This window comes from Sander lucioperca, chromosome 7, assembly GCF_008315115.2.
Source record: "Sander lucioperca isolate FBNREF2018 chromosome 7, SLUC_FBN_1.2, whole genome shotgun sequence".
Classification (NCBI taxonomy): Eukaryota; Metazoa; Chordata; class Actinopteri; order Perciformes; family Percidae; genus Sander; species Sander lucioperca.
The window spans coordinates 10,397,270-10,408,777 of NC_050179.1; the positions used below are offsets into that span (position 1 = coordinate 10,397,270).

General features: G+C 37.9%; 1 pseudogene; it reads right to left on the bottom strand.

Annotated features, from left to right (window-relative positions):
- Window positions 1-809: 809 nt before the first annotated feature.
- LOC116038312 lies at window positions 810-9,388 on the bottom strand (annotated as a pseudogene).
- Between the last annotated feature and the right edge of the window lie 2,120 nt (window positions 9,389-11,508).

Here is an 11,508-nt window from a genome sequence, read left to right on the forward strand (position 1 = left end):
TTTGTTTTGTCCATAAAATGTCAGACGATAGTGAAAATGTTATAATTTTCGTTAATAAACGTTTTCTTTAAATCATCCAACAATCTAACAAACATGTTCAGTTTACGATGATATAAAACAGAAAAACCTCACATACTATATTATAATTCCATATTACCTATATACTGACAAACTACTTAGTACTGACTATGTTGCTATTGAACACACCACTGTCACTTTTACCTTGTAGTTTTTGCTTTGAATTGCTCTTATGTAGCTTTACTTCTATTCTTATTTAAGTTTTATATCTCTTATTGTTTTTTAGTATATCTCTAATTATCTGTACTTATTTCTGTTCTTGTGCTGCAGTATTTCCACTCTGGGCATCAATAAAGGTTTATCTTATATCATCTTGTCTTATACATATTTCCAATATCTATAACTATATTTACAAAACCAAAATAATTGCCAGTGGATATTACAGTTGTGGTTTTTATCATCACAGCTCCTAGTTTTGGATTGAACCAAGAAATCTTATTTTTATCTCTAATCTCAATTTTCAGATTTCACAGTTCTTATGTTACCCCTTTAGTGTCAAACCGTGTCCAGCAGTACATTAAAAAGCTACATTATTCCTGTGCTTTACACTCACAAGTCATTTTGCTGGGATCATTTGGAAGCTTCCCAAAAAGACCCTGATTCAATGTTTGGTTAATGTTTTGGCTGTGTACTGTTCCCTGCTCTGTGTGCACTGAACGTCACAGCTTTTTCTGGCTAATGTGAGTATGATTGCTGTTCACAGCAATAAGAAAACACACACATGAGCTGCAGTTAATGTTAAACAACACCATTTTATTTAGTGATCACATAAATATTATTCCCTGCAACCCTTTGACAATGTTAAATTCACTTGTCAATTATTTCATTGAAGTTCAAGGCACAACAACAGTTATAATGTCTTGTAGTATATAGTACAAGAAAAGCATACAAACAGGTAGGTTATTACCTAAGAAAGTGCAATTCATATTAAACTGATTACATATGAAACTCGGAAAGTGCAATTCATATTAAACTGATTTTTGGATTATGAAAATATAATCAATTTCTTATTTACTGTTTACATTAAAATGTAAAATTTGTGATTTTTAAGCAGACATTCAATACAATGTAGATTTAAAATGAAATCTAAAGAGTAGAAATTTACATGTTAGTAAATCAAGATGATAAAAACATGTTTCTTTGATTGGGAAAACAGAGCAGTATTTCCTTATAAATAATTGTAAAGACATTCACATTCATATAAACCTAGAACACAAAGACTATGTATTTTTTCACAATACTGCGTTGACATTGGCATCAAATAAATGGAGTAACTACCTGCAACAAACAGATTGGTGCATCCACTGTTGGTCAGAAGTGAGCTCATAACCAGATACAGGAGTAACACTGCGCTTAAATACTCGTCTGACTAAATTCCACTAAAACATAAAACACTCGCCTATTTTAACAGTGCTACTTCAAGTGTGCATTTTTGTTTGTAACGCCATGCAATTCATGTTTTAGCAAGTTTAAAAGCACTTTTGTAGACCTACAGACACACTGTGTTTATAGGCTTGCTGATTATACTGTAGTTAAGACTTATTTTTAGTGTCATGCACTTGTCAAAACATTTTTAATACACAGTAAGTGTAAATATACTACATTATTACCATTTCCAACCACTGTACAAAGTGGCCGATTAGATTTCGAATGTCTTCCTGGCATCTTAAAAATACCTTAATGCCAGGGTTTAAACATATGTTAATTTCTGATTTAAATGACTTGAAAATGTTCCTGGATATAGAATAAGTACATCTGAACCTTAGGGCCGCAGCATTTGCAGCAGAAACCCATCAGAAGCTCTTAGGAGCTGCTGATGGTTTCTCCGAGTTGGCAGCAGGTAGAATATCAACCACAACCATTGTGAGGCCTTCAGGGGAGAGGGTCGAGGGAGGGCTCTTATCCGGGGACATTGATCCAGATTTGAAGGAGCCTTGCACGTCCATGTTGATACACAGCACTCCAGACAGCAGCTGCCTCTTGTACTGGTTGAGACGCATGAAGACATCCAGGACTGAAGAACTGCTCCCATTCACCCAGCTGGGAAACAGGCTGGTTGAGCTGATCTGCGATGGGAGTGACTGGTAGTGTTGCAGCTCCAGCTGCCAGGAAAACCTAGAGTAAGAAGTGTCAAAGAGCAAACAGCTGTAACTATTTCACTTATTGTTATTAAAGCGACTATAATAGGTATCTCTGTAACTATAGCTATGTCCCAATTCAGGGGCTGCAGCCTTCGGAGGCTGCATTCGTTGACCGATTGCGTCACACCGGCGCGACGAAGGCTGTCCCATTTAATTTAATTTCGAAGGCTCCTTCAAATGCGGTCCACAAAACCGCCCCCCTTTTACAGAATTCGGAGGACCCTACTGTTGTATCCTTCACAGCCCCAGGATTCCCATCAATCAGAAGCACAGGCCAACACAAACGCTAACAACCATTTTTTTTTTTTTTACAATTTTTGTCTGCTATTTCATTATTTAATTCACTTCTGAGAATGTTTTAGGTGAGAAATTAACTGTGTAGATGTCGAATACAGGCAGTGTTATGAAAATGTATGGCAAATTAAAAATTTGCTCCAAATTTGCATTGGAGTGTAGAAGCTCCATAAACTGCCTGACGCCAGCTAGCTCTGTGGGAGTAGCTAGATATCTGGCCGGCCAGTCATGCTTAAAGACCCCGCTGTGAGCTGACTGGAGCTCTCCTGGTCTCGGAGACACGAGAGGTGCTTCGACGCAAACAGGAAATGCTCTGCAGACCAGACCGTCTAATTTTGGAGGCCGCTCGGTTCAGCCTTCCGTGGGCTTCCAAGGCTGCGGCTGAGGTAATCTTCAAAGGCTGTGACCTCCGAAGGGTGCAGCCCCTGAATTAGGACATAGCATATGTATCAAATGACAGTGAGACAATGTAAAAGGGGTCGCTTGTTCATCGTAGTGATGGACCTACAAAGAATTATCACCTGACTCTGCAGCTTCCCTTGCTTTACAGAGCTTTAAAGTGAGTTTCAGCTCATTGTTTGTCCAGCCCGCAACTTCACTGTTTTGGTCTCTATGGTTATGGTTGCTCAGCCTGCTGAGCACCAAACAGCAGACAGACACAAATAGCTTATAGCTGGTGAACATAGTGGAGCATTTAGCAGCTAAAGAGCCACATATTCACCTTAAGAGCTGGTAGAGAACAAAAACAGAGCCAAAAGAGAGTGAGTATTGGACATATATCATGTGGACAGAAACACGACTCCAAATGAATGATAATGTTGCTCTGTAACTGCTGGATGTGCAATAAGCAACAGTTTGCTAACAAGTTTGACTTATCAACTTGATGATATGTCATGTGTTCACAACTTGATTTTGTTGCCCCCAAGTGCCCGGCCAGGTTTACATACTGTAGATAGCAGCTAGATCCATCACAGAGCGTATAGACCTGACGTTTAATGTATTCTGGTATGATTAGATGTTAAAAGATCCCTTAAAAAGACAAGTAGCTGCAGTCTTTGTAGACATATAGCAGAAATGTCTTGAATCTTTTTAAGTTATATGTCCTTGTAACTGCACCTACCTGGCAGATACTTGCTGGGAAATGCTTTTGGAGGCCTGGCGAAGAACATGCTGTAGGATTTTTAATATCTGCTCTCGCATCCATCCCACATCTTCTTGCACATCTGGCAGCCACTCCAGAAGTCTATACATGGGATATGTCACTGTTAGTCGATCAGCACAGAAGGCCTGTCCAGTGTTTTCTGCTGTTTTAATGTATTTATGGACAACAGTGTTAGTGTTACAGGATAGTCAGTTCCATTAATCAATAAAAGCATTCTAAAAATTCTGCAGTACACAACTACAAACATAAGACCCAAGTAGACATACAGAAGTAGTACTGTACTATACTGTAGTACTATTCTGAGTGCACATCAAATAAGGAGGGAATAGGACCAGCTTTAATTAAGTCCTACAGTACCTGAGAGTCAAGGACATAGCAGACTCCACAGGGAGAGTGTAGGGGAGCATCATGGCTGAGGCCATCCTGACAGGAAGCAGGTTGCTTAGCGACTGCGTCAGGCTCTTCCTCTCCATGCAGGCCTCAACTAGAGCTGCAGAGGGAGGCAAAGGATCACAACGTTTACAACTTACTTAACTATTCACAGAATAAACCTGCTTTATGCAACACCGTTCATGAGCTAAACAGGAGACATATGTTAAAACATGTAGCCTACATCACATTACCAATTTCAGCATGATAAACATAATTGTCCTTGTAAGCAAATACAGCATTTCCTTATGTACACAAGTTGTGCTCTGCTCTAATCCATGTTTGAAAAGGGAAATACTATCGGATGGAAGGTGGGTCAGAAAACAACCCATAATATGTGTCATAGTACTGTTTCAATACCAACTAATGTGTATGCATTACTTCAAAGCATTATACTTTACATTACAACTGACTAGAACTGCAAAGAATAACAGATTAGTGGTCAACTATTAAATTAATCGCCAACTATTTTGATAACTGATTAATCGGTTTGAGTCATTTAAAAAAAAAAAAAATAATAATAATAATAATAATAATTCTCTGATTCCAGCTCCTAAAATGTGAATACTTCTTCACTCCTCTGTGACAGTAAACTGAATATCTTTGAGTTGTGGACAAAACCAGGGCTTTGAGGACATCATCTTGGGCTTTGGAAAACACTAATCAACATTTTGGACCATTTTCTGACGTTTTATAGACCAAACAACTAATTGATTAATCGAGAAAATAATCGAAAGATTAATCGACTATGAAGATAGTCGTTAGTTGCATATATGTGGATATAGTCATTGACGATGTCAGTGGTAGTATAAACATTTCATTCATAGTACATAGTGCTGCTGTCCTTGTACCGTGCATGTCCAAATTTGAAAACCCATTTCATTTTTAAAAAAAATGCATTTTCACGAAGCTAATGCAGAGCTGTTTTTCTTAGCCCATGAAAAGTTGACATTTGGTTTTTGCAGGACAGTGACAAAAGGCTAGATTTGAAGCCACAACTATTTATTCTTCTTGCACTTCCTTTCATTTGTTCTTCTATGTTACCTTTGTGCAGGGCGGGTGGAAGGTGTTCAATGAACTGCTCTTCTGTTGAGGAACTGAAATGAATCATCACTGCTCCATCTTCCACATGTGGCTTTTCCTTCTCTTCATCATTGTTATTGTCCTCCTCCTCATCTTTATAATCCTCATTGTCTTTATTATTAGCCAGCAGGGGCCTGTCTCTGTGAGGTCCATTGAAATGAAGCAGTCCTGAAAACAGAAGAAAAATATGATCTTTTCCTTATCTGTGATCAGTGGTGATGTAATTTCTTAATTAGTTAAATTGTTCAAGTCATTTATAATAATCAACACATTTGTAAATGGTGATTTTGTAATACCATGTTGAGTATGTGCTTACACATTGCCAAAAACATAAAATGAACAAACAAATGAGTAAGTCTAATCACAAGCAAAAGCAGTCTATTGATTTAGTGAAATGGTCACAGGAAGCACAGGTTCTGATAGCATATCAGGATGATACTGTGTGTACATACTAGTACCTTCTGGCCAAAGGACACAAAATCAATTAAGCTCGTTATTACTGACCTGAACAGAGCATAACATGATTTGGAGGATAGAAAAAAAAAGTGAACCACTGTTTCTTACCATTCTTCTTTAAAAAGTGTAGAGCATCTTTATATCCCTGCTTACACATGGCCTTCATAATCTGCACTCAGAAACAAACACATACAAAAAGTCCACTGAGTTAATTTGTGTTAATAATTAATCTGTGTGTGTGTGTGGGGGGTGTGGGTGTGTGTGTATGTGTATGTGTGGATCAGGAAGGTTGTAATCAAGTGACCTACCATTGGGTCTGGAGGGAAAAGTGCCCTGGAGATTCTGTAGAGGTTGGTGAGAGTGAACTGAATGCTTGTGTTGGTGAATCGCAGCTCGTGCATGTTGGTGGAAGTGTCTCGGGGGCAGATGTCGCTCTCTCCGGAGAACGGGGACACAGTGATGGTATTTTTCAGCTCATACTGCGGCAGGTTGTCAGAGATTCCTCCATCAACATATCGCTGAATGATAAAGATCAATATTAGCATCAGGACAAACTGAGACTTCTTTGAAGCAATGTTTTCAAAATGTTGACTGTAAATCATATTTGGCCACAGAGCAAACATCACACGGAATATGATAATAGTGACATCATATCCTGTGTATTGGTTAATGATTGTCAGTGAGGTGAAGGGCATGGTGTGTGTGTTAACAGATAAGACCAGAGTGACATAATGTTTTCTGAATTTGAATTTGAGCCACAGTCAGAGAGAAGAAAACAACCTTAAAGCCTGTACCAACATGGTGGTCACATCTGGCTCTGCCACTCTCACATTTTGGCCGCGCACACACACACACAGGCACATTAAAAGCCATCACAAAGGCCACAGAGGGAGGGTGGGAGCGCTGGTATTGCTCAATTAAATTGCCATGAAAACCTTTGCGCTAGAAATATGTCCAGCAAAATAAATAAAAAATACAAGTTCTGCTTTCCCTTTAGTTTGAGATCTCTGACAAACACTGACTGTTGAGGAATTTTATAATCATTGTTTCCACCCATGTGCCATTCAGAACAAACACATTCTTGAAGAAGGGAGGCCTCTGATTGGGGCAGTTACAGTACAGATGAAGAAAGTGCCAAATGTTACAACAACAAAACACAATGAGAGGAAATACAGTACAAGGTAGACCGGTCATTACACCTCTCCAACAGCAATACCTAATGTACAGTCCTTAATTTAAAATCCAAGAAAGTAATTAAGGTCATTTCTTTTCATTAAACCAAATATAGAATATTGACAACATAAGGACAGTGCCACATGCTGAATAATATTGATCTACTCACCACTCCTTGCAGTGTGGGAGGAATGAGGCCACAATACACTGGGATGTAGGCACTGCAGACACATGCCTAGATAACAACAGAGATAATATAAGAAACAAAAAGTTTTTGACAAATTGTTGGAGGTGGAATTACAGTTGGGTGATATATTGATATTATGTGTATATTACAGCGTAAAACTATATATTACTAGTTATCACAATGTCATGATGTAACTTAAATGCTGACTTTTTCTGTTCTTAAAGGATGCATTACAGTGACATTACATTACTGTAGCTGAGTCAAATTAACAGTCACAGCCTATTATTAGATCGATTCATCTGCAGATTATTTTTTTCCTATTAATTGATTGTTTTGTCTATAAAATGTCAGACAATAGTGAAAATGATGTAATTTGATTTGTTTAAAGATGCTCAATTACAATGACATAAAACAAAAAAACATATGAGAAGCTGAAACTAGAGTGTTTGTCTCTTGATATATTGATTTAATTGATCAATTGACTAATCACCATATCCACATTATTAAAGATCATGTCTCAAAATATTCTTCTATATAAATGGCTTCTGAATCCACATATGCCCCCCCCCCCCATACTGTCACATTATCAGTGTTGATATATTAAACCAACTGTATCCAGACATCTGGTTTCATTATTTATAATAGGATAATAATTAAGAGAAATATACTCAGACTCAAATCCCACCTGCACCAGCTCCTCCTTGTTGTTAAAGTGCGACAACAGGACATTTTCTCCATCTGTCACTCGGGTAAGAGAGATTCCTAACCGCCCGTTGGCCTCAAGGTGGCAATCAGCTGGCAGAGTGCGCAGCAGCATGTGTCGCACAATCTTCATCAGGTTAAAGGAAGGATGCATGGGCCCGAGGAATCGCTTCCTCGCCTCTTTGGCAACATTGATGATACTTGCACCAGCCTCTCCTGTGAAGACATTGAGACGGATTGTTACTCTAAATGATTGGATGAAGATATGATCTTCTTATCCTGTAGGAAGTTTTGGGATAAATAAAGTTCTTAATGGAACTGTACTTTGTCTAGATTATAAAAGCAGGCATTGCAGCTTTAATTAAGTAGATTTTTGATTAGATATTGTACTCAACTATATTTGGAAAAGCAAGAATTACATAACGGCCTATGGTTGTTTTCTAGGTTTCTATGCTTGAGGGCTTAGTTGGTATGGCATATTCATTTTAACATGGATATGATCAGGATGCCATATTGGTCCTTGCCAATGGTTCATGCAACTACCAGCGGTGGAATGCAACTAAGTTTTGAGGTACTTTACTTGACTATTACCATTGTATGCTACTTTATTCTTTTACTCTGCTACAAATCAGAAGGCAATATTATTACTAGTTACTTTGCAGATGAACATATAAAGCATGTGTTACATAGTTACAGATTAAACTACTCTACAGGATATAAAAATGAGCTCTACCTCGTCAAGCTACAACATTAAAATGATGCTTATAACAAAAGTAATAATCCATTGCTAGTATATAACCTTATAGTCCACAAAAAAAATAAATAAAATAAAATAAAATAAAGGGTCGATTCTGCATAATGAGTAACAATACTTTACGATTTGGTGGTAGTTTTACTTTACTTTTACTTGCAACAGAGTATGTTTACAGTTTACTATAAGTAGTCTACTTGACATAACTTTTAAAAAGCTACATTTGAACTTGTTCTTTAGCAGTTTACTGCACAAGCATTTTAAACTTAATACTGGAGTATAGCACCCTAGTTGTCTGTTTTCTAGCATCTTTCCTTTCCCTCTCCTGGACATGTTTAAACACCCAAAAAATACCTACCAAGACATACTCCAGAGACCAGAGCAGTGGCAGTGAGAGCTCCAGCTGATGCCCCATATATGTGCCTGGCGTTTTGTACCAGAAAAGGAGCCTGTTCCTTCAGGCAGCTAGCAACACCGATGTGGTAGATGCCGAGGAAGCCACAACCTGCAAACGAGATGTTCCACGGCGAGTCTAACATGGAAGGAAACATACCGACGGTGGCCGTCGTCCGCAGCTAGCTAGCTAGCTATGTCAAGTGTGGCTAACGCTGGCCAACGGTTAGACAAAGTTTACACTTAGATATTAATGACTACAAAGTAACTAAATGTCTACTGTTAAAGCTGACTGGCGTTCATATTCTGTTAATGATGCCTGCTTACATGCTGTCTTTGAGATAATGGACACTTTTTCGTTGCAGCTAACATTACCGTCGCTAAATTGGCATTATTTGACAATACATAAACTCCCTTATGCTGCAGCTAAATCCAGTTAGTGAATGTTATAATTTACAGCCCTAAGCTAGTTAAATAGCTAGTACGTTGGGAGCCACAGGGAATTGTTGTTATTTCACTCCCTTGGTGGGAGGGCGTGGAGTAAAACCGACATGTCCAATCACAATAGACTCCGCAAAGCAAAGTGACCAATCACAATTGAAACAGTCGATGAGATGACCAATCAAAATTCATATCGCTGAAACTGTAAAGAGTCGCTGCTCATCTCGAACGAGCCGAATGATTAGGCACTCTGTTCGCTCTGACAAGCTGTCAATTGTTTGTCCCCAGTCAGAACAACGTGTCTTGTTTTGTCCTTTCTATATTTATCTGCCTGATAGTGATCATATTTTTGTCTGTTCATGTCAGGCTATATTGGGACTTTCTTTCATAGGCTAATAGTTGTTATTATCAGTAGAAAGAATGTGTATTGATTTCCGACTGTACAATATTGGGTATATTGTTTACAGATCGATTAAAGCAAACCTGCGACAGTGCACACTAATGGTTCCCTGTTCTTGTTTATTTGTGGTATTGGTAATTTTACACTTTTCATGTTTTTCAAGAAAGTTCCTGAACATCATCTTATAGGTTTGAGAAACTCTGTCCTAATAATGAGGATGTACAAATTTGGATTGTTTGCAATGTCCTCCTTACAAAATAGTAAACGATAGTAAGGTTTCACAAAAAAATAGTGATGAAATCAGAAATCTCTTGTATTTGAAGTACATTCAACAATAACAATGACATGTTTTTTCTGGAAAACTTCCTTGAATAAACTGTTTGCAGAATTATGCTGCAAATAGTTCATTTTTTTGGGCACTGATCCAGGTTCTGTTTAGGACATGATTCCTTAAATAACATATCCTATTGTGAAACCACCATCAGCTTTTCACTTCTGACAGTCAAACTTTAGGGTGCCAACTGCCCTAGGGCCCCACAAGTCTGAGGTTCATGGGAGAGGTTGGGTGGGCAGTGGTGATCAATAGGGGCCTAACAGCCTTTTATTTCCCATGGGCAACCAAAGGTTAATCTATCCATGCTGACAGTAATGTTATATAACAACAAAAACATTGAGATTACATAAACTACTAAAAATAATAAAACGTTTTGACCAGTTCCTAAATGTTATGTTAAAGTGAGTGACCCGATTACAGTTGGACAGCTCTAAATGGATGAAGAGAAGTCATTCTGGCTGAGCTCCAACAACTGACTCAAAATGTAATATATCTGACCAGATAATGACAGCTGCACTAGGAGGTTTGCTGAGTTTTTGTTGTTGTTATTGTACCCAAATTAGCTCTTTGAACCACTGTCTCTTTGGCACATCGGAATCGAACAAATTGTTTCCTACATAAGTAAATGGTTTCCACAGCAGAGATGAACTTTTGACACACTTTCTTTGCCAAAATGCAGTGCAGTTTGTACTGATAGGCCACAAATGGGGTATGAGATAAAAACAAGATGTGTAACCCTTTAGAAGAAGAATGATATTTTGTACAAAAATGATATTGGAGTAGGCTACTTCAAACTCACTTGAATATAATTTGCAAATTATGTCTTCCACAGCTAATGATTTTCTAAATAGATAAATATATTTTATCTCACTTCAATCTAACTTTAAATTATGCATGTGTGTGTGTGTGTGTTTGTGTGTGTATAAGACTAAAATACACCAAATTAATTATATTTCCTCATTACATCTTTAAATGATGAATTCGTTTTTGAATGTTCAAAAGGAATTGCATTTTTAAAATAAAAAAGGCTTTAAAATGTATTACTACATTCATTAATGTGTCTGCCTATGATATCTAAAATGTTTAAATAAAAGTCGTATTTTGTGTGGAATGAATCTGTTATAAAATTCAACATTCAAAATGACAAATAGACCTGCATGCAGCAAAGCAAAGAAAGCATAACAAGCTCTAGGCCTATTATCTGTAGGCAACTGGTCTTTACTGAAGCTGTACATATTTTAATATAATATATTTAGAATTGTTTACATTACAGCGTGACCTATGTGTAAAGAATGTACAGTATGTATTTATGTATAATGAATGTACACCACAATACCAAATACCGTAGTAGAGCAAACCAAACAGCGCCGCTGGCTGGCCGAGCAGGCACCATGGCAAGCACTGGCACTGACAGACAGTGAGTGCAAAGGTTGACACAACTGTCCCGCCCTGAGTTGAAACTTTGGCGGCGCCAGCATCAAGGC